This window comes from Mesoplodon densirostris, chromosome 3, assembly GCF_025265405.1.
Source record: "Mesoplodon densirostris isolate mMesDen1 chromosome 3, mMesDen1 primary haplotype, whole genome shotgun sequence".
In the NCBI taxonomy this organism is placed as follows: domain Eukaryota; kingdom Metazoa; phylum Chordata; class Mammalia; order Artiodactyla; family Ziphiidae; genus Mesoplodon; species Mesoplodon densirostris.
The window spans coordinates 101118296-101143216 of NC_082663.1; the positions used below are offsets into that span (position 1 = coordinate 101118296).

The window sequence follows — 24921 nt, forward strand, 5'->3', positions numbered from 1 at the left end:
CGGGAATATTCTCCCTCTTCCCCTCATGGCTGGTCAAATAATTAAAATGACATAAGGCAGATTAACGAGAGAAAATCAAATTCTATTATGTTTGTAGGGGAATACACATAAGCATGAAGAATTCCAAAGACAGTAAGGTAAGATGAATTATGTATGTCATTTTGACTAAGGAGAAGAAGGTAGGGGTTTGGGACTTCAAAGGGAGGTGAGCTAATTCACAGGAAGAAGAAAAGAGTTAATGTTTAGTAAACAAATGTTTGCTGGGCCATCTAGAGATAATGGAACACAGAGAGGACTTTGATCAAATGGGTCTTGCTTGGTTCCTTCCTGTCTACCACATCTAGTCCATACTTTACTATAGTGATAGCTCCTTCCTGGAAGAGACCTTCTATCTTAAATTCTTTTAGGCAGTTATGGTGGAGTTCAAAGGTTCTTCCTGAGTCTTTTGGGCTTTGTTTGTTTTCTGCTCAAAATAATCCACAAGCCGGACTGGCATATTTTGCTGTGGCGTACTCTGAATTCCATCAATTGCATCCTGTCCTGTATTATTTTAGGATTATAAAATTCTGGTTACTACCCAGTAGTAACTGTCCAGCATCTCCTACAATTATCCCTGCATTAGAAAGAATAGCTACCAGTAAGTTTCTCACCATTTCTGGTGCTTCTTTCACCAACGCATTCCTTATTGCTTTAGGAAACAGTGTTGCCCTTCAAGTGCATCCATGGAGCACAGCTGGTCAGCAACTAGTTTTTTTTTTTTTTCCCCCATTGTATTAGAATGTCCTCCCTGGCATATTCCCTCTCTTGATCTTTTTGCACCCTTTTCCACTAACACAGCTGTTCTCCCATTTCTTGTTCTTTTAGTGTGGGCCATTGCTTTTTCTAGGCATCCAAGATGTGGATAACAGTGTCTTAGCACCATATCCCAGGGTCCTGCCAGATTACGAACTCCTGTGTCACTGGATGGTGTCCTCGTATGGATAAACTCTCCCTTACCTAACTTCATGCTCCACACTCATTGATCCAGCACCCTCAGTCTCCAGCTCCATACATATTCTCCTCCCGACTCACATTCGCCAGGTCCTGCAGCTCCTTCTGCATCCCTGTTCTCCCTCAGCAGGCCGAGAATGTCCTTGGCTGGGTTATGTAGTGATTTGACCCTAGTTATTAGTCTTGTAGCGGGGAGTGTCAGTAGGGTAGAATCTGAGGAGGGTGGGTGTTCTCTTTCAAGGCTCTGCATCATCTAAGAGCCAGGGCAGAATACTAAGCTTTGAGAAGGGTAAGCTACTTCTGCAGGGCTAGACAGATCTGAGGGGTCAAGATTCTCAAGTGTCTCAACCCAGATGTCCCCATTCCAAGTCTCAGGGTTTTATCTTGAGTGGCATACCTGCTGTGACTGAGAATTCAGTTTCTCTTCTCTGGACTTTTGCTTTCCTTATAATTCATTGTTGAACCTGATCTTAAGCTTTTTTTGCCCTCTGGCTGCAGTAGATAAGCATCTACTTTACATGCTTTATATGCTTCCAAGGAGGCCCTTTGATTTTGGTAGTTTTAAATTTGAGATTAATCCCTCTCAGAGCATCCTTGAATTTTTACAGTGCATCAGTAGTAGCCAGCAAAAGTTGTCAGATTCTATAGTTCTTATAATTATTTTTTCCCTAATTCTCTCAAATACCTAAGACACTGTACCTGCCAAGTGCTTTCTTTCTTTTCTTTCTTTTTTTTTGCGGTACGCGGGCCTCTCACTGTTGTGGCCTCTCCCGTTGCGGAGCACAGGCTCCGAACGCGCAGGCTCAGCGGCCATGGCTCACGGGCCCAGCCGCTCCGCAGCATGTGGGATCTTCCCGGACTGGGGCACGAACCCATGTCCCCTGCATCAGCAGGCGGACTCTCAACCACTGCGCCACCAGGGAAGCCCCCTTGCCAGTGCTTTCTGACACACTGTCTCATTTCAGTTTACCACAGGTAAAAGTTTTAATAATTGTACCATTTTAGCATGCCAGGAATAAGTTTTCTATCTACCACCGATGAAGGAATCCTCATTATCAGCTCCCCCAAATTCCGTTTTATAATTTGCTTTCTAGGACCACTTGTTGGATTCCCCAGGACACAGACTTGAGATGGAGATGTGCTGTTAGGAGGACACTGGGGAATACTCTTGGACACAATACGTAAAAGAGAGTGAGGGAAGCAGGATTGGGTTGGGGGAGAATTTGCACTGTGATTGTAATGGGTTTTATTTGAGTCCTTGGGGTGCTCTAGATCTCGGGTTGTCTTTCAGAGTTGTCCCAAATTGAGGCAAGAGGGCTGAGTCCTTGTATCTCTGCATTGATTGGTAGCTACTTCTCCCTTGGGAAGAAGTGCTTGTTGCCAGTCAACCCTCTGCACCTGAGGTTAATTCCTTGAGAGAGACTCAGCTGTGAGCTATCTGCAGCCAGCACTCCCACTCCCTGAGCATAACGCCCAGTGTGAGAGCCCAGCTTTGGTCTTGAGAGCAAGCTCTGGGCAGTGCAGCCCAGGAATCACTCAAAACTCATATATACTAATATAGTTTATGGGCAGTTTCACCCCCATTTTACTTTTATTCTCAGAAAAAAACAAATCAAGCATGGAATTATTTAATAATATGCCTCGAAAGAACCTTAAAATCACAGCAAGTTCAACGTACTCAGTTTTCAGATTAAGAATCGGAGGTGCAGGTAAGTCAAGTGCTTTGCTTGGGCGAACAGAAGATACAGATGCTGGGTTTAGCGTCTGGTTCTTTGCCTTCACCCCAGTTTTCTTTCACTCTTATAATCTGTCAGGTCTAGAGAACTATAATATTGTAAATTGTTTCCCGTAGTTGAAAGTTTTAGAATTTAATCTTTACTGCAGTATACAATAGATGTCAACTCCGTGATTGTGTTTGCCTCCCAGGACAATTTCTTCTTTCCCCCTTATTTTTGAGAGGCACTGTTGCTTTTTGTAGGACCAGGATATTAAATAGATTAAGGTTTTAAGTTCCAGGAGGAGATTCGTGGTCATATATAATCTATTGTACTCTTTTTCTTGAAAATTGTTTTGGGTAAAGTTGTTTCTTTTCGCCCCCCCCCCCCCCCCGCCGCTTTCTGACTGTAACAAGAATCACCTGGGTAAAAGTGAAGGCTTAACAGAAATGGCTCAAATTCTGTTCTTTTGAAATGAGTTCTTTGTTGGATTATCTCAAGGTTGGGCACTAAGCACGCTTCTCCCATAAAGCTACCCTTGTTTCAACCAAAAGGCTATTTTGAATCTACCTGCTTTCAACAACAGGGAGTTTTTCTGGCAACTGGAAAAGGCTCTGGTCTTTGGTCTCCCTGCTTGTTACTCCTCTTATTAGTTTGGTTTTTCTTAAAGAATTCTCTCTGAAATGCACTGTCTATTTCCAGGCTGAAGTGTTTCCAGAAAGAAATTGTTTTCAATTTGATAAGTAAGTCACATAGTCTTTTACTGAGCATTTATAATGTGCTAAGTGTTGGGTTATGTATAGGGATACTAAAATGTTCAAGATATGATCTGTGCTCTTAAGGAACTTGGTCTGATTGGGATATGATAAAGACCTAGAGAAATAATTTCACTATTAAGTAATATGTTTTACAAAGATGTGCACAGGGCTGTAGGTTTACCTACAGGAAGCAGGAAGTTGAGGAATAACTGATGTAATTGAGGCATTAGAAAGCCGTGGTTTTATCAGAAGGCTACAGTTCACATACATATGGAGCGGTCAACTTGTTCTCCTAATTAGCATGCTAAGCAGGAATGATTTATAATGCTTCCTAGCAAATACTGTGGACCATGAAGGAAAGGGATACAGAAGGTGAATTTCCATGCAGTGCTTAAGAATCAGGGAGCAGAGGGTTGAGTAGAGCAGATACAAGGCAGAGGTAAGATTTCGGTGGTGAAGAGAAACAAAGTGAATGAATAAATAACACGTGATTTGGATGGCGAACCCCTGAAGATGTGGGAATCTTCTAAAAGGGAGGAGAGAAGCCTGGGAATGAAGGATAAACAGGCCAGCCCTGCTTAGTTTAATATGACACTTTCCTGAAATGTATGTTATATTACATTACCTAAATCACCTTTAGATTTAGAATAAATGCTAATGTTAAAGTAATGTGTGTTCAATATGTCTTTTTTCTTGTTGTTGTTGTTAAACCAAGACACACTCTTTTTTAAAATTTTTATTTATTTATTTATTTTCTTATTAGTCATCCATTTTATACACATCAGTGTATACATGTCAATCCCGATCGCCCAATTCATCACACCACCCCCCCACCCCCAGCCGCTTTCCCCCCTTGGTGTCCATACATTTGTTCTCTATATCTGTGTCTCAATTTCTGCTCTGCATACCGGTTCATCTGTACCATTTTCTAGGTTCCACATATATGCATTAATATATGATATTTGTTTTAATCTTTCTGACTTACTTCTCTCTGTATGACAGTCTCTAGGTCCATCTACGTTTCTACAAATGACCCAATTTCATTCCTTTTTATGGCTGAGTAATATTCCATTGTATATATGTACCACAACTTCTTTATCCATTTGTGTGTCGATGGGCATTTAGGTTGCTTCTATGACCTGACTATTCTAAATAGTGCTGCAATGAACATTGGGGTGCATGTGTCTTTTTGAATTATGGTTTTCTCTGGGTATATGCCCAGTAGTGGGATTGCTGGGTCATATGGTAATTCTATTTTTAGTTCTTTAAGGAACCTCCATACTGTTCTCCATAGTGGCTGTATCAAGTTACATTCCCACCAACAGTGCAAGAGGGTTCCCTTTCCTCCACACCCTCTCCAGCATTTGTTGTTTGTAGATTTTCTGTTGATGCTCATTCTAACTGGTGTGAGGTGATACCTCACTGTAGTTTGGATTTGCATTTCTCTAATAATTAGTGATGTTGAGCAGCTTTTCATGTGCTTCTTGGCCATCTGTATGTCTTCTTTGGAGAAATGTCTATTTAGGTCTTCTGCCCATTTTTGGATTAGGTTGTTTGTTTCTTTAATATTGAGCTGCATGAGCTGTTTATATATATTGGAGATTAATCCTTTGTCTGTTGATTCCTTTGCAAATATTTTCTCCCATTCTAAGGGTTGTCTTTTCATCTTGTTTATGGTTTCCTTTGCTGTGCAAAAGGTTTTAAGTTTAATTAGGTCCCATTTGTTTATTTTTGTTGTTATTTCCATTTCTCTAGGAGGTGGGTCAAAAAGGATCTTGCTGTGATTTATGTCATAGAGTGTTCTTCCTGTGTTTTCCTCTAAGAGTTTTATAGTGTCTGGCCTTACATTTAGGTTTCTAATCCATTTTGAGTTTATTTTGTGTATGGTGTTAGGGAGTGTTCTAATTTCATTCTTTTACATGTAGCTGTCCAATTTTCCCAGCACCACTTATTGAAGAGACTGTCTTTTCTCCACTGTATATCCTTGCCTCCTTTGTCATCAGTATGTATTTCTAAAGAGACTATATTTAATGAGGATTGTGTTTCAGTTTGTCTATCAAATAGACACATAAAATATCCTGCTATTACAGTATTTTCATTTATTTTTGTATTAGTTTCAAATGTCACTTCCACTTCCCAGGAAATCCCCAAATGTAACATTTAGTATTTTAAAATAAAGTAGTTCTTGAGAATGCATTATCCATAGCAAACTGTATATGGAATTACATTTGCTTTTGTCAGAGCAGGTAGTTTAGTGCAACTTATTTTTTTTTAGAGGGAAGGTAGGTTGAGGAACAGAAAGGTGAGAGACGTACATGTCTCTGCATCTCGCCATGTACCTGCTCCTTGCCTTTCAGACTCATCTTCATTATTTGTTTCCTTTTCTCCGATTTTTAAAATTTTGGAAACATTTTAAAGTACACTTGAATACCTTTCTCCTAGATTTCCAAATTATTCACATTTTGGACTTTCACTTTACACATGTACAGCTTGTCCTCTTTCTCTTGTTTTCTCACAGTATCATTATGAACTCAGTTTTTTTTTTTTTAATTCAGTATGTGGTCCATTACTGTCATTATTTTTGCTGTAAACATCTGAGTGAATTAAAGAACCGTAATACTACCTGTAGATGTAAATACTCTATTTCAAAAGACTTCTGTCATTTTACACATTAATATCTTAAAAGATCTGGGGAAAATGGGTTAAAATAAATCTGGTATATTCTCTAGAGCCAAAAGAGCATAGGATACCCTGGAATAATCCTGGGGTTACATAGGATCTTAGAAATCATTTTATTCTGTTCTTCTCAAGCATTTGCACCCAAATACCATTTAGAATGTGTAAAACCAATATATATCATCTATAAGTCTGCAGCTTAATCTGAAGCTACCATAAGTAGGAAATATCTTTGAAATCATATTTATCTTGTAAAATAGATCTAAATTTTTCTTTCTTCTCTATTATACACCAACTTTTGTTGAAGATTAATATTTTAAATATATTAAATATAAAAATGAACTCAACTATAAGTAAATGGATGTTCATTACAGCAGGGTCTGCAGCAGTGAAAGACTGGAAACAACCTGGATGCCATTCAACAGAGGAGAGATTAAATACACTATAGCCTTACCATGGAATATTATGTAGCCTTCCACAAATAAGGGAAAAATGTATGTGGAATGATCTCCAGGAAATATTGTGTAAAAAAGACAAGTTTTGGAACAGTCTTTATAGGGTGGCTCCAATTTGTATAAATAAATATTACTCATTCATGAAATTCCTGCAACAAATATGTATTGAGTACCTACTATGCATGGGATTATTCTAGGTTCTTGGGGTATAGCAGTGAATGAAACAAAGTATTCTTAGGGAATTTATGTTCTAGTAGAAGCAGATAATAAATAAATAAATGAATTAATGAATAAATAAAATTATGTCCTGTAGTGATAGGTAATATTAAGGACAATAAAGCAAGTTAAGTATGATAAAGTTAAGGGAGTATGGCTACTCTTCCCCATAAGAGTCAGAGATAATATGAGATTTCAGAGCAGGCCTTAAGATGGGTAGGAACAGATTGGAGAGGTTAAGGATAGGAATGCTATCTCTAGTTTTATCATTTTGAGTTTTGAGTCATGTAAATATTTAATGAAACTAAGATTAAATTATTATATAATTAGTAAAAATCCTTAAAATTAAATAGAAACACATATAAATGAACCTAATGTGTTATGAAATTGATAAATACACAAAGTAAAAATTCAAATAACTTTAAACAACCCTTTGTAGAATGCATTCAAAGGGCAGAATGGCAATCAAATCTTAAACTTTACTTAGCAGGTTTGCTGTAGGTATTGCTATTGCTATTGTAATTACAAAACTATTTTATGTATATTAGAAGATAAAGAAGGTGAGTTTATATATTGATCTTTTTAGGAATCAGGGTTTTCACTGTTAAAGAAGGCAGATTACAAGAATGGTATTGTAGAATATGAAGGCGACCCTGTGTTAGGGTATGAGGATATAGGTATACAGTTTTTTTGAGCCTTGAAGCTTATACAATTGTGGAGAATCTCTTTAAGAAAAATTAGAAATAACAAAATTAGGTATAGAACATTAGAAGGAGCTCATTAGTTTCACAGTGAACCTTAACTGATCTGGTGGTGTTGACTTGGACTTGAAAGCATAGGTGTATTTTCTTGCTCTATGAACTGGAAAGGTCTAGATATAAGAATACCCTTATAGCAATGAGCACACCTAGTGCTCAGAATTTGTTTTCTAAATACACTCACCAAGAGAAAGAAATGAGGGTCTCTAGAGAAATGGCTGACCCAGGTCGGGGGAAGAAAAGTACAAGGAGATCCTGTCACATCTTGTGCCAGGTGCAAGAAAGTGCTCCAAGACTAAAGGGGTCATATCAAGATGACACAAGAAGTAAAATCCATAAGCTTTTTGTCCAACTTTGCTGTTTATATTCATATACTTACATGCTAATACAAAGCCACTTTCCCCCAGGTAATCTTCAGGTCATTGTTCTGTATCAGAGGGATGCCCTGACAGCCAGATAGATTAGGGAGCTGAGTTTGATCAAACTGGGGGGAGTTGAGAAATTCTCATAGGAGAAAGGGCCCAGAGCCATTACTCGGGGATGGGCTTGCTTGCACCTCACTGAAAAACTCGCTGTGCTTTTCAGAGAATCCGTAAATGGGTGAAAATTGTCTCCTTGTGAATGTCTTGATTGGCTCTTTGCTAACTGTCGCTTACCCAAGGGGGGAAAAATGGTTTACTCTTCTCAGACAGTTTTGTTCTCTCCTCTTCTGCTTTTGTCTGTAATTAAAGAAATTAATCTATTTATTGGTTTCCCTTGTATAAAAATAAAATGGCTCACTGACAGATAATGTCTTAAAATTATTCTTTGACATTTCCTAAATTTGTTTTAAATTCATGAATCCTATTATGTCTGAAAACCAGTTGTACCAAAGAAAATAGTTCCTTTTTTTTTTTTTTAATTAAAGATGCTACAGGAACAATAATCACCTTCTTTCCTATAAGGACCTTTTTTGAGAGTTAATAACTAGCTAGGTTAATGACCTTAAAATTTTAGGAACATCAGTTTTCTCATGTACTCATTAATTCTTCCAAAATGCCCAAGACTGAAATAATTAGCATTTAAATAAAAGCAGAAATAGGGAGGCCCAATAGGATATTGGCGAGATGTCAGAAACAGTATTTAGAGTGAAAATTATGAGAAAATACTGAATACATGTGATGAATTGGTTGGCCTATAAAAAGAACTGAAAGCAAGCAATTACTGGAGTAAAAGGAAAAGGGGAACAGAAAATAGCAGAGGTTGGCCAAAGGAATAATGACTGGGTAGTTCAGTATTATTCAGATTGGGTAAAAAAAAAAAATGCTCACTTAAAATGATAGTGGGAAATAGTCTAAATATAATCCTGGTGGAAATTTCAGCCAGGTTTGAATACTGCACAGCTTTTGAATACCATATGTAATTGAAAGTCGGCCTTCAGATACAATGTTACCCCTAAAAAAAGGGGCCTATACATTAGGGAGTAAGAAAGGATAACATTCTGAAGAATGCTGCTACCATGAAGCTTGATTGTTGTTAGAGCCTCCCTTTGATTTGCATGGTGATAAATTAACATGAACATTTTTTTGTGTGATGGACCAAAGGAGAATATATAGAATACCATTGAAAACTCAGATAAATGAGAGAAAATTCAGAATTAACTCACATCCCCCAAATCAAACCCATTATATCATATTTAAATGAAAACATAAGTACGCTGCTGCTTCCCAGGAAGGCATACCTCATAATGTAGAATAAAATTGCATTAGAATGGATCAACATTTTGTGAAATTTGAAAAAAAAAGTTCTTTAGCTTGTTTAACTGAGGCTGGGTCTGTCATTAAGAATATAGAAATAATCTAGTAGAATCTGAAGAAATTGTGATATCTTTAGGAAGACTACTGGAAAGCTGATGAGACATTTATCTGATTTGGAGTTTAAGAAAATTGGACTGAGAATACAAAGAAAGCCAGAAGGGCAATTACATGTATAGACTGAATATTGCTACACAATTGTACTGTCACTCTTAGCACTTAAACAAATGATTACTGGCAGAGAATGATGCATTTGAAATTCACTCCATGTTACTCTGGAAAAAAGTTCTGAGACAGACCATAAATCTTGTGTGTATGCTTAACATAAGCTTGGGTTCTTATTATTTTTTGGCATTACCTCAGTCATTCTTAAGTTACAAAATCATAGAATCAGAGTTGGAAGGACATCTAGAGATGTCAACTAAATTACTTCTCTGCATCAATTTACCTACATTTTGTCTAAACATTTCCAGGAACAAAACATTTCACAACTCTCTCAAGGAGATTGTTAAATCATTCCAATGTTTATAAGCTCTCAAACCTAGGAGTTCTCTCCATCTGATTGCCGTATTTACCCTCATTCCTCTGTTCCCTGCCTTCTCCTCTCCCACTCCATCCAGCTTCTTACTTTTTGGATACTATTTTTCTTTCTTCAAGTAAATCTGTTTTCCTTCTCTCTGCAACTCTATGCCAGGTTTTGTCTAATGTCCCAGTGCCATATTTGTTTCTCTTGTATTTCTTCTCAGCATCCCCAGATCTTTTATATTTTCTCCTAAATCCTCAGTAAGCTTATTTTATTTTCTTTTGGATTGAGAGCAGATGAACCAAAATACTACAAATCAAGCTGGGAGGAAAAGGAGGGATTGGATGTGAATATATAAAGAAGTATTTTCACCAATTCCAGCATTTAAAGGTATTCTTGCAGGTTTAGGAGAACCTCAGTGGGGATGACTGCCAACCTCTCTCTTAGGTTTACTTACCCAGGCAAAATTGTTGGGGATGTTCTCTGGCCAACACTATTAGCATACATAAAGCTCTCTGTTGGAAAGTTTACAGAGTCAATTAGAGTTCACAATATTTTTTTTTAAAGTATGGTTGAGGGACTCATTTAATGAATTGCATTTCAAGATGCTTCTATTCTTGTAGGGACTGCCTGTAAAAAATTAGCAGGTGGCACATTAAAGCCATAGGAGATTGTGCACTTAAATAGGCATTTATTTGGGTGTATATTTTCCACCTAGTAGATTACCACATCAGTTTAGGGGTTGTACTATTTCCCAAGTCCTAACTTTATAAGTTCTACAACATTTTCTAAAGAAGAATATTTACTTCTTATCTAGAATCACTATCTATAAATTGATTTACAAATAAATTCAGTGATTCTCCTTTTGTGAGCTAAATTCTTGATTTATTTATATGGCTAATGCTAAAAGAGTCCTGTTGAGTTTTCACCATCGAGGCAGTCCCTTGATTTGTTTAGCATAAGTGGATAATTTTGTGCTAAGTGAAGAGCACAGTTATTTCCAAAGTCTCTGCTCCTGATAACTATAAGATTGTATTCTAAAAAGGTCATATATATTCATTAACTTTTGGATAAAAATAAAAGCAGTATTTTCATTTATAATATTTGTATTAATAGAACTTCTGTAGCCCAATTATGTTTATGGAGATTTACTACTTGCAGGATGTATTCAGTATACTGTATACAGTATCAGGGTCTATCAGATAAGAATTTTATTATAGAAGTAATGCAGAGGAATAGGTTACTGTTTTGGATGACTCAGGAGTGGGAGTGTTGAAAGTTTGGAGTCAGGGCTCAAATACACTGGACAAAGGTTTTGGGAAACATGAATGAATCAAGAGGGTAATTGAAGAATTCTTCATAGCTGAAGAAATAAATGTATCACTTAATTAGATTGTGACAACAAGGTTAGCCCTGGAAGATAACTGGACAAAAGCCACTCCCTTTTTTCTGGAAGTGTGCGTGTGTGTTTGTATGTATGTTCTGTGTGTTTGTGTTCTATTCTATGGGATGATGAAGTATGAATAGGAAGTAGAAATAATGAGTGCCCTGGTTAAATGGATGTTTAAAAAGAATAGTTTTTTCTGTACCATCAACCCATAAAATCTATTCTGGAGCCTGAAGCTGCAGCTTGTTATTATTCCTGGCCTCTGTCCTTAAAAGCCTATCTTCTAGGTAAGGAGATAGACAACTTTTCTGTAAAAAGCCAGATAGTAAATAGTTTCAGCTTTACAGGCCACGTGGTTTCCATTGTAACTACTCAACCATTGTTATAGCTTGAAAACAGCCATAGACAATACAGAGACAAATGGGCATGAATGTGTTCCAACAAAACTTTATTTTGAAAAACAGGTGGCAGGTGGGGTTTTTGCCCAAGAAGTATAGTTCACCGACCTCTGTTACAGATTCGTGATTCCTACCCATTAGTCAACTCTGTCTTTCCTAGAGGTCCTTAGATAATTTCAAATTCTGCTTTAAGAATGTTCTGAAAAGACATTTTTCAGTCCTTTTCAATCAAACCCAGAAGAACCGTATTGCAGTGTGTCCTTTCAGTGCCAAACAATATCACATTGGGAGCATGAATGGGGTACTACTTCTCTTCTGGAAGTGCTAGAATGACTCCCAGAGAAGAAGGGCTGCAGTGTGTGGGAGAAAGAGCTATGGCACAAGACTCAGGAAGCTTGAGGTCTAGTGTCTATCTCTGTGACTGCAGGCCTGGGTTTCCTCAGTGCCAGAGGAGGATATTGGGACTAGACATTCTACAGATTCTCTACTGGCTCTAGGATTTTACAGCGCTAAATTAAGGTTCTTGGCAAAGCTGATTCTGTAGGCAGTCTTGGATCTACGTTTCGCTTTCAAGACATTTCCTCAGACAGAGCAAACAGCAGACACTGGTAATTTTGAATGTGAACACATTTCTTGTTTCTACCTTAGGAGGTGATGAGAACGATCACATTTGGGCAGTTTTTCACAGTTTTGGAACTTGCCATACATTCATTGTTTATCTGCGTGAGACTAACATTGCCCTTGAAGATACTTGTGGATAGAATCAGGAGTATTTTTCTTTTAAAATTTGTAGCTATAATGCACATTTTAAAAAAATTGGCTTACATTTTTGGTGTGATATATTTCATCATTTCTAAGAACCATGTTTCTTTGTACATTTTAACATGTGTGAAATCAAAAGGTGTCATGCAACTGCTGTCGTGTAGGCAGCAATTGTGATGTATTTCTTACTGCTCATATTTGGGCATACAGATTTATATCAATAAATAGATATATAAATATCGATGTATAATCTACAGCTTGCAAGAGAATCCTGAAGACAGAAATGAGGCACAATTAAAAAACGCTGTTTCACCAAGGCTCTTGATGGCACAAAGGGATATTTTATATGGAAAATTATGGACTTTAATGATTCTGAATTGATCAGTAATTTGGATTCTAAATGTGAAGAAATTTTAGAAATAATTTATTATGTTTATACTTCTTTTTACATAAATGCCAGTGATTTAGTAAACATTTACGTCTAAATAAATTCAAGTGGGCTCTTTTTGTAATATAAAATGAATCATAGTAATAATGAATAAAGTGAATAATATCGTAAATCAAATATACCTCAATAAAAAAATTACAAGTGATAAAAAGTATTGTAACATAATTTAATTATCAAAGGTATTTTTTTTGCTCTTAGTGGTACATAAAGTAGTGGTGTGTTCTTATAATTTATGGCATCTTAGATTTATAAACATGGTATTATTAAGTATGATGAGAAGTTTTTGAGAATTTAGAAGAAATATTAAGAATTAAAAAGAGAATTAGGAAGTAAATTATGGCAAAAAAAGATTTTATATTGCCTTCCAGCATTGAGAGAGGGAAAGGATGAGAAAAATAGAGATCTTGAAGTACATTTGTCAGTCAGAAAAGAATGCACTAAGATTACCACTGGAATGCTACAAAGCCCCTTGAAGAACACTGAACTTGCCCGTCTTTTACCTCAATGTCTCTAGCACCCAGAACAAAACCTGGCAAAGAACTGGCTGCCCATAATTTTTTGTTGAGTGGGAGAATAAGTGGCCCCTAGAGCAAAATTGGTATATGGGAGAAGTTGAGGCTGTGCAGAGCTTCAGAAACAGCCCTGGTCCCAAATTTAAATCTTCCTTTGGCTTTGAGGGTCAAGAATGTTTATAAGAGTTACTCTTATACTTGATCTCTGAGTTTGTTATATAAAGATGCATGAGTCAGTAGCACTGATACTCAGAATTACAGGTGTTTGTACTGAAAAGTAACTCAGCTATTAAGATCTTGGCAAAACACTTTCTAGTAGTATTCCTTGATTAAACTGTCCTTGAAGCATTAGCCTGAGAGAAGAAACCAAAAGCCATGTTTCAGTTTCTGTACTAGTTATGACAGAAGCAGATGCTAACTATACAGAATTCTTGCAGAACTTGTTTCCATATGGTCTCCAGTATGCTGTGTTCCTGCAATTTTTAGAGTATAGAATACTTTGGGAAGCTTAGGTGTCATCACCACCCAAGCAAAACCCAATTCTTATAAAACTTACAAAAGTGTCTTTTGGACTAGAGAAATGAATTTATTTTTTAAAAAATAGATGTTAAGATGTTAAAGATGAAAGCTTTCCTGGGGTGGATATTTAGAATTTTAGTATATACACATGGGTCTTAGCTTTCTTTAAGATCCTTCTTATGAAGTTATCTAAGATATCTAATAAATGTATCTAATACATATGAAGTTATCTGATTCTAATCAATTGATTCTAAACCAATGTTGTGTTCTTTGACATAGTAACTCTAGGAATAAGTAAATATATATACAAACATATGTATTCAGAGTTTAGTTGAGGAAATGATGGCAATTTATATTAAGGAATTAGAATATTGTATTGTATTGTATATAATGTTGTATATATAAGAATTAGAATTTTGTGGAGAATATTTAAGTGATAGAGGAATGCTAAGGAGCAAAAGATCAGTGAGGGCAAGATGACTTCATCAGAATTTTGGCAGACCAAGCTGGAAGGGTTGAATATTTTGATCAAAGGGGATGAGTGAAATCTCAGAGATGGAAATAGTGTACCTTGATGCAAAGACGAGGCAATTGTCATGAACACAGTGGAGAGCAAGAATCTGGGAGTAGAGACAAATAATTAGTTGAATAAAATTAAAACCACTGATAGAATGTTCCACAAAAAAATGATGGCATGCACACCATGCACTAGGCTCTATCCAGTTCTGGTGAGTCAGTGGTAGACAAGACAGATGTGATATACTGCCCTTGTATGACTTACATTCTAGTTGAGTGCAGCAAACAAAGAAGTAAGCAAATACATATAAGAAGCAAGTTGGTGGTAAGTAATGGTAGTAGTAATGCTACTAATGTGATGAAGACAATATGAGCTAGATGCTACAACAGTGAATATTGGAGATGGGAGGATTTTTTAGGTGGGGGAGTAAGGGAAAACATCTCCAAGGAGTTGACCTTCAAGCCAAGATCTAAAAGTTGAGAGGAGCCAAGTAGGTGAGGGAGTGAGGAGAGAACAGATAACACAGAAAGAGATTGATGGGTTCTGAAAACTAACAGAAAGTTAAAGCCTGAAGCCAAGTAAGGAAGGGGGCAAGTGGCTCAGGATGAATTAGACAGATAGACAGGACCCAGATCATGCTGGACATTGAGAATCAGAGTAGAGAATTTGGATTTTGTTCTTAGGTAATTAATAGAACTTCTTTGGAGGCTTTTAAGCAATATCATCAAATATGACCTATTTTTTATAAGATTGTTCTGGTTCTTGTGTGTACAGTAAATTGGGTGGATCACTCATCATCATCACCATCATCATCAAGCTACTACCTATACAGGCTTGCTGTAGTCTGAGAGAGAGATGCTAGTATCTTGGACATGAGAGTAAAACAGATAGGACTTGGTGATAGGTTGGAGCTTAATTTAGGAGGGGAGTTGGCAACAGAAAGGGAGAAGTCAAGAATGGTGCCAGATTTCTTAAGCTGGGTTACAGAAAGTATTAAATGTCAGATAGCGAGGGTCTGTGTTGATAGACAGGAAAATCAAGGAACACAATAATTTTGGGAAGTGTGATAGAATATGCTTGTTTAAAAAAGATGTGTTTTTGTTACAGGGAATACTATACCAGAACTGCAAAATCTGAAAATCAGGAAAGCCTGTGTGATGTCTGCTGCAGTAAATCCTCTGTGAAAAGCTAGGGGCTTGGGTTAGGCTAATGGCCATGGGATTAGAAAAGAAAACATAGCCATGAAGGATATCATTATGGAAGATTTTTGTCTTTTGAAGCTTATTGGAAATGAGAAATGAATCAGAAGCGTGTACCTAAGACAATTGTGGAATCTTTTGTGTGACCTAGTTTTGTGTGATATAGTTTTTAATCACTAGGGCCTTCAATTCTGTTTCCAGGAGGTTCATGAACTCTTAGGCAGGGCTGAGCCTAGTTGCCTGGGCCAAACACCTTCAAATTAGCAGCCGCCCTCCCTCACCATGAAATGTATCATGCACAGAATTGAAATTATACAATTAAAACTCATATCCTGCTCATGACTTAGAAATAAAAAATGCATTTTTTATTAAAGTTCAATTTAATATTCATTGTGGGCTTATTCTAAGTCAATGAGGTGCCAGGGATACAATGGTGGCAAAAAAATAAAAATCGTGTACCTTTACTTTTACTTTGGAAGATTCTTTGTACTTTGTGACACACAGACCCACAGTGCAAAATGGAAAGAAAATATACGAACATGTTAAAAATAACGTGACTTTCCATAAATTTCCCTCAAATGCCGAGTCATCAAAGTCAAATATCCAGAGGCTTCATTTTCTGGGGGTGGGGATGATTTTTAAGGTAACTGTTGTAAAAGCCTCCTGAAATTTGTTCCAGTTTGTATTTTGAGCAAAATGATTTCAAAACATGACCCATAGAAATATCAAATGGCAACAAAAATTAAAATGTTTGTTTTCCTTTATTTAACACATATTGAGCTCTAATTTTCTGTTTTCTACCAAGTATGGATAATTAAGCTTTGTCGTTGCCCTGAAGGAGTTTGCTGTCTGCAGCAGATAGTGCTAATGTGCCATTTCCATTTTCACACAGGACTAGGCCACGCCAAGTCGGGAGCTGGGAAAACTGCTTTTTTGAGGGGAACTTTAAAAGTTGTTTAAATGAAAACAGAAGCAGAGGAAGCTGTAGGCAGCTAGGTGGAGTGAAATAAAATGCGTATGTTTGCACATAAGACAGCTTTGTGGAACCTCAGGGTGGGAGATCAGGAAGAGGGAAAGCTGTGAATGAACCCATGATAAGCTGTGGAGAAGTGGCCAGGCCCAAATGACGTGGCACCAGACATACAATTCAGTCTTTGTTGGGAGACTTGAGAAAATAGGCTGAGCATCTTGGCTATGAACACAAGAGCCAAGAGAGTTATTTTCACGTCTAGAGTACAGTGTGACACTGTAGGAGGCCAAAATGAAGAAGAAGGATTTGCTCCCTGAAATTACTGCTGGCAGATAAAGGGGAAATTGTAGTTGCCTAGGTGAGAAATGGTCAAGTCTAATGTTGAGACAGTGGCAGACTGATGAAGAAAAGGAGGGTGTGGAATTATCAAACCATACCATTTTAGAGTTAGATGGTGCCTTAAAGATAACCTTCCAGATGAGATATTGAGATTATACCTTTTACCATCTGAGTCACATTGAACCAGTTTTCTAATGCTGCTGACGGCCAGTTTTTTTTTTTTTTTTTTTTTTTTTCGGTACGCGGGCCTCTCACTGTTGTGGCCTCTCCCGTTGCGGAGCACAGGCTCCGGACGCGCAGGCTCAGCGGCCATGGCTCACGGGCCCAGCCGCTCCATGGCATGTGGGATCTTCCCGGACCGGGGCACGAACCCGCGTCCCCTGCATTGGCAGGCGGACTCTCAACCACTGCGCCACCAGGGAAGCCCGGGCCAGTTTTATTATTCTGTGAAATGGTGTCCCGGTGCTGTTGTGACTCCACGGACATCGTGTATGTGTGTTGTAAACCACATAGATAGTAAATAGGAAAGTTATAATTATAGGAGACATTTAAGAAGTGATAGATTTTGGCAACAGACTCCATGTACAGAGTGAGAGAAATGAGTCAGAGTTTAGTCATTAACACATTCTGTTCTTTCGGTCATATGTATTTGTGAGACTCTATAAATGAGGAGGATTAACATTCACTTGACTGTTAAGAGGCATATTGGTAAAACAATTTTCTCTGTTGGCCTTCTGTACTATAAATCCCAAACATTCCATAGCTGGAAAAGCAATCATTTGTGTTGATTTTTTTTTATTGTGTTCTGTCATTTGTTTAGCACAAGCATCGGGTCATTTGTTCCTCTTTTACCTTCTGAGCTAGGCTGTCTCTGAATAAAAGAGTTAATTTTGTGTGAAGATCTTGGCCTGGTTCTTCAGTGTCACCTATAGATGTCCTTGTCACCTTCATTGGCTATGTTTTGCTTTTGAGCACTTAGTATAGGGAGTTTATTTTCAGCAAAGTGTTTCACAGAATCATTAGGCAGCTCTTGTTTCATATGTAGCATTGCAAAAAAAGTACAGGTGCTGTTCTTCTGTTTGCTCAAAGAAACCTTGGATACACCCTCCAATGCATAGCTCAGGACCCTGACCCTAAATCACCAACTTGTGGACACCCTGATGCCTATGTAGCAAAAGGATGTTTTAGTTCCAAATAGAAAATTAAAAAAAGAAATTCCAGTTTATTGGCTAAAAAGACTGGCTTTGACAGCTTGGTTTCACTTCTGCTAAAGGTGTATTTAAGATACCTCAATTCTATAATCTGTCTTTACCCTCACAATACTCCAGTATCGGTATATCTTATTGCTACAAATTTACAGCATGCCTTCTGAATAAGTCCCAGGGAAATAGAAGAGTCCTGTGACAACTATTGGTGCCCAGATGAGTATCCTGCCAAGACCTAGCACCAGCCTAAAGAGATCAGGCCATTTATAAGACTCAGATGAGCTCAAAGAAACTCTGCTTCCTAGATTTAGAAGCAAGGTATTAGGTTCATGAGCCACCTTACAAATCTCACACAACATCCTGTCTCTGCAGCATTTCAATGAATCTGAACATTTGAGTCTCTCAATTGAATTAGGGGGAAAAATCCATTGTATGTTTATGGAGGCAGAAGTGATAACCTTGCCAAGTAGCAGGAGCAGTGGGGCTTCCTGGAGCTCTCTCCAAATCTACTGGTGGAGAATACATCCAGTTTGGTAGGTATTTAGCAATATCTCTTAGACATAAAATAAAAGCAACATATCATTTGGGTCCTTCTAAGAACCTCAGACTCAGGGCAGACCCCAAACTTGAGCTCAAAAAGCTTCACCCGTGTTTCTCTTAGCCATATTTAAGGATTTAGTTTGTCTACCTGTCACAGTGTTGTCCAGAAGTATTGGAACACTGTGTTTCAATACACTGGCAAAGTACTTTCTCTGCCTCCCTTGCAGATGGGATTATTCTACGTGATTCCAGCAGGCTAAGAGTGTTTATTTGTTCTGTCAGCAATCTCACCGCCATCCAAGGGATTGTTCTGTTCTTTTTGTCTTTATTCAACAAACATATGAGTGCTCCTTCTATGCCACTCTCTGTGATAGACTCAGTATGTAAATTGTTATTGTTGCCTAGTGCTAGATAAACACCCTCATAAAATATGAACCAGCTGCAGTGGGCACAGAGAGAAGAGAAGCAGAATGTACAATTGGGGATTTGGAATTTTGGAAAGGTGTAGTCCATTCAGGAAACTGCAGACAGTTTGGTGTGGGTGAATTATAGGATCAAATAGGCAGAGATAAGTTTGCTGAGTTCCATGCCAAACCACAAGGGTCTGCTATGCCATGTGAAGCAAACTCATGAATGCCCCACCCATCTTCCCTCAGCCTTCTTGAGTTCACCTGCAGCTGAAAGATGAGACAGTGTCTGGAACACTGATGCCTTTCCATCACAGAAGTATCTGCTTCTCTCTTTTGTGCCTGAGATCTTTGTCTATACAACCAGGGAAGATGGCTCCCTTTCAAGCAGTACAGATTGGGAAGGGTGTTACTATGTCTTGGAGCACTCTCAGCAAATGGGGCGGGTAGACAATGACTAAATGCCCCAGTCCCTATACAGTTTTAAGATGTGGTCCACACACAGAGAGTCTGTGGTGGAACTGAGCCCCAGGTACCTTCAGAGCTAACCTACTTGTTAACACATCCTTTATAGAATTTTCTCCATTCCCTGTCTCACTTTTTTCATTTCATCATTTGTGCATCTTGGGCTTACCTCCAAAAAACCAAATTGTACCCAGATACTTGTTTCAAACTGAGACACAATAAAAAAGTGTGGAGTTGATCCTCTAGGCTACAGGGAGCCAATTATGAATTTTTAATTAAAATCATTATATGCTCTGGGTTTGTGACCAGGCTTTCCTCTTTGTTAAACAGAATGACTGCTTCATTGCTTCATCAGAGTCTAAACATGCTTGAAATCCTGCTTCAGAGCAGAGAGGAGGGTTTGGCACTCCTCCCCAGGAGGTTTCAGCCTGGCCATTAGAAGATCAGGGCTCTCCTTTTTCGGGGTTTACTCCCATGAGGCACTCAGTAAGTTTGCAAATTATGTAAAACAACCCAATATTACTAGTGTAATTTCCTGTCATTTTCTACATTTGTGTTTACTGAATTATGCTACTGAGGCTGTTTGTGTATTTGGAGGATCATGACCTACAATTTGGGTAATTGGCTACCCTGAAATTTGGGTAAGTTGGTGATGTTCAGGCTGTGACTTACAGGTTTAAAGAGGCTGTACTTATCACTGGCTTGGAAGGTGACCACAGCTCTAATGGGGCCTTGTTGTATTGACTACCACAGGGTGGAGTCCACTCCAGTGTCCCAATTACCTGCTGGGTAGGCTCCAAATATGTGGGTTTCCACAGTTAACCTGTTGTCCCAACTAATTACACGTTTTCTCTTTCAAATATGAACTCTGTATAAGTAACCAAACATAAAAATAATGTCATAAAATTACACGTTCTTTTTAAGATGTACAATGTAGTGACTTTATCTATCATGCAAAATGCTTGTCACAATAGGGTTAGTTAACACATCCATCACCTCACATCATTACATTTTTTTGGTGTGTGGTGAGAACTTTTCAAATCTACTTTTAGCAACTCTCAAATATACGATACAATATAGTATTGTTAAATACAGTCACCATGCTGAACATTACAACCCCAGGACATAACTGGAAGTTTGTACCCTGTGACCACCTTCACTCTCCCCCTCCCTCTGACCCCCAGGCAACCACCAATCTATTCTCTCTTCCTATTAGGTTGTTGTTTTTGGTTTCACATATAAGTGAGTTCATACAGTAACTGTCTTTGTCTCGCTTATTTCACTTAGCATGACAGGTTCATCCATGTTGTCACAAAAGGTAGGATTTCCTTTTTTATGGTTGAATAATATTCCATTGTATATACACCACATTTTCTTTATCTGTTCATCATCGATGGCCACTTGGACTGTTTCTATTTCTTTGTTTTTGTAAATAATGCTGAAATGAACATAGGGGTTCAGATGTTTCTTTGAGATAGTGGGATTTCATTTTCTTCAGATATATATCCAAAAGTGGCATTACTGGATCATATGATAGTTTTGTTTTTAATATTTTGAGGGACCTCCATACTATGTTTTCCATAGTGGCTGCACTAATTTATATTACCACCGATTGTATGCAGGGTTCTGTTTCTCCATATTCTCTTCAGCCCTTATCTCTCACCCTTTTGATAATAGCTATTCTCACATGTATGTGGTGATATCTTATTGTGGTTTTGATTTGCATTTCCCTGATGATTAGTGATGCTGAATACTTTTTCATGTACCTGTTGGCTATTTGAGTATCTCCTTTGAAAAAAAATGTGTATTTCAGTATTCCACCCATTTTTAAAATCAAATTATTTGTTTTTGTTGCTGTTGAATTGTATGAATTCTTTATATATTTTGGATATTAACACCTTATTAGACATGTGGTTTACAAATATTTTCTCCTGTTCCATATGTTGCCTTTTCATTTTGTTAATTGCTTGCTTTTCTGTGAAGAAGACTTTTAGTCTGATGTATTCCCACTTGTTTATTTTTGCTTTTATTGCTTGTGGTTTGGGTGTCATATCCATAAAATTCTTGTCAAGCCAAGTGTCAAGGAATTTTTTCCTTATGTTTTCTTCTAGGAGATCCTCTAGGTCTTAAATTTAAGTCTCTAATCCATTTTTAATTAATTTTGTGAGTGGTGTAATATAGACCTCCAGTTTCATTCTTTTGAATGTAAATAACCGGTTTTCCCAGCACCATTTATTAAAGAGATTGTCTTTTCCCCATTCTATATCCTTGCCTCCATTATCAAATATTAGTTGACTGTATATGTGTGAGTTTATGTAGTAAAATCATACAAATCATATGATATACTTTTGTATTTATGTAATTATATCAGTAGTTAGGATCTAGGAACAAATAATTATAAACAGGTTTTCTACTTACATGACATTTAAAAGTCTGGCAATTTTGGCCCCAACTGCTAAATTTTAGAAGCACCTTCTAAATTGTGAGAGGGCCTAAAACTCCTCCACAAATTTTCCAAATTCCCCAAGGGATGCTATGTCCTTAGTTAAAACCCATACCTCTCATGCTGATGACTCCAAAATTAGTGTTTCTAGCTCTCATCTGTCTCTTGAATGCCAGATTAATATATCCAACTGCTCACTGGAGATCTACAACTGACTGATCTTTAACTGGCATTACAATATTAACAAATCCAAAATCAAACTATTGATTTCTTTCCCCAAACATTATCTTCCAATAGTTTTCCCCATCTCTGAAATGGCACCACCATAATATCCAGTTACTGTAGGCAAAAACCTTGGAATCATCCTTTATTTATATCTTTCTTTTGTACCTCACCTCTTCAATCTCATTTTTTTCTACACTCACAATCTGAATATGTGCTACCACAGATTAATCCATTGTTACTTTTGTGTGTGCTATTTCATTTGTTTCCTACCTAAACTCTTAATCCCATAGGGTATTCTCCACAGTGTAGCCAGAGTGAGGTGTTTAAAAAGTATAGCATTTTATATCACTTTCTTCCTTTCCCTCTTGGCTTCCTGCTTCCAAATACACTTGGGATGAGAATCCCACTAGATCCTACATGATCTTTCTTTTGGTGATCTAATTCCCCCCCTTACTCCCGGAGCTCCACCATATTGGTTTCATTGATGTTGTATGAGCACACCAAGCTCATTCCTACCTCAGGGCCTTTGCCTTACTGCTTCCCTCCTACTGAAATACCCTTTTGACAATATTCATATGCTCCCTCTGTCATTTATTTCAGCTCTTATTTAATTGTCACCTCCAGAGAAACTTTCCTGACCATCCTGTTTAAATATACTACATTTTTCTCTGTACCTATATCTCACTATAATTTTTTGTAGTCTTTACCTGAAATTGATTGATCCACTTGTTTGTTTTTCTGACAGTAGATATAAGCTCCATGAGGGAAAAGCCTTTGTTTATTGACTTGTCCTCAAGATCCAGAGGCATATGTGGTACATAGTATTTACTCAGTATTTGTTGAATAAATAAATAAGTGGTGAGTGTATTGTTAGGGTAAGAATAACAACTTTAACAAACAAATCATAACAAATACATATAATGGCTCAAAATAAAATTCCTTCTTGCTCATATACTTGAAAACATGTATAACTATCAATTAGTGACAATTTATGGACTCGGGCTCCCTCTAACTTGTAGCTCCACCATCTCTTACTGAAGGTATCCAGAACTACTGATGATTGTCTATCCTGCTGGGAGAAGGAGAAAAGCATGGAGGAGAATATGCCATGTTTTTAATGAGCTGGGCCTGGAAGTGATACCTTCCTCTTATATTCCATTAGTTAGAACTCAGTCACAAGGACACACTTGACTGTAAGGGCAACTGAGAAATACAGTCCCTTGCTGGGCAGCTATTTCCCTGCTAACAACTCTACACTAAAGAATGGGAAGCAATATGTTTTTTTGGACAGTGAGTTGCTTCTGCCACAATGAATGAACTTGTAAAAATCCAAGAATAATTTGTTTTGTATATTATATAAAAGATATTATGTTGATATTTATTTGGAAGATTTTCTTATGCCTTATTACCATTTTATATAATTATTTTAAAATATAATTATCCTTAGGTAATTATGTCCATTAATTATATTTATATGTGATTATATTAATACTATTTTGTCTTTATATAACTTACCTGAGGCACAGTTGAATACAAACTAATGAGATTAATACAGTATTCAGGGAGGTTACATGACTGAAAATATAGCATGGATTCTTCACCTGGCTTTGCACCTAAATAACTCTTCCTGTTTGGTTTCTTTAACTTTTCTAGATTCTAAGGCTGTATTCCTTGGCTCATGGCCCCTTCCTCAATCTTTAAGGTCAGCAGTATAGCATCTTCAAATCCTTCCCTGCTCTTGTCAGATCACCTTCTTCTCTGTATTCAAATATCCCTGCCTCTCATTTATAAGAACACTTGTAACTGCATTTATGGCTCATCCAGATAATGCAAAATAACCTCCATATATCAAGATCCTTAACTTAGTCATATCTGCAGAGTCTCTGGTGCTGTAATAAATTAACAACCTCAGGTTCCAGAAATTAGGACCTTTGTATCTTTGGGAGTCATTATTTAGCCTGTGACAGTCCCTTTTCTCAGGTCATTCCTCCAGACTACAGTTTCCTTAATCTCACATTTTGATGAACCAACTAAATCTTTGCTTCTAATCTGAGTATTTCTTAAAATTTGCTGAACTGTGCTTTATATGGATGAACAATATAAATAATTATTTAGAGTTAGATTTTTTTTTTTTTTTTTTTTGCTGTTAATGTTTACAAATAATGGCATAAAGCCTATCCAGTTTCATGTGGTGCAAAGAACTCAGAGTTTTGGTTGTAAATTAGACATGAGTTTAAATCTTTTTTCATCTATTTATTAGCCATGTAAACTTGGTCAAATTGCTACACTAATCTGAGCTCATTTCTCATAACTAAAAAAAAAGTTGATAATACTTCACAGGGTTATTGTAATAATTAACTGAGTCAACGATATATGTAAAAGAGTTTTAAAAATAATATATTAATCAAATGTGATTTGCACTATTTGTTACAAAATTACAACTAAAGGCATTTTCCATCATGCTATTTTAATTCCTTTCTGCATAGACTTCCTGAGGAGCAAGATGATTTAAAGAAAGGGCCCTAAAAATTAGATGAGTCCCCAGTAGGTGTGTCTATGGAAACTGCTCCTTAGGCATTGCTGAGAAAAAAGGTAAATTTGCGAGCACTTTTCTAGTTAGCTCCTTCCATTTACAATGTGTGTGGGTCCTTGGAGAACAGTTTTTTTTCCTGGTTTGTAAACTCAAGTTCTTAAGAACATT

At 37.3% G+C, this 24921-nt stretch overlaps 1 pseudogene; it reads left to right on the forward strand.

Annotated features, from left to right (window-relative positions):
* The first annotated feature begins 2608 nt into the window (after nucleotides 1-2608).
* The window catches only part of LOC132486818 (dual specificity protein phosphatase 3-like), a 39314-nt pseudogene continuing 17001 nt past the window's right edge, over nucleotides 2609-24921 (forward strand).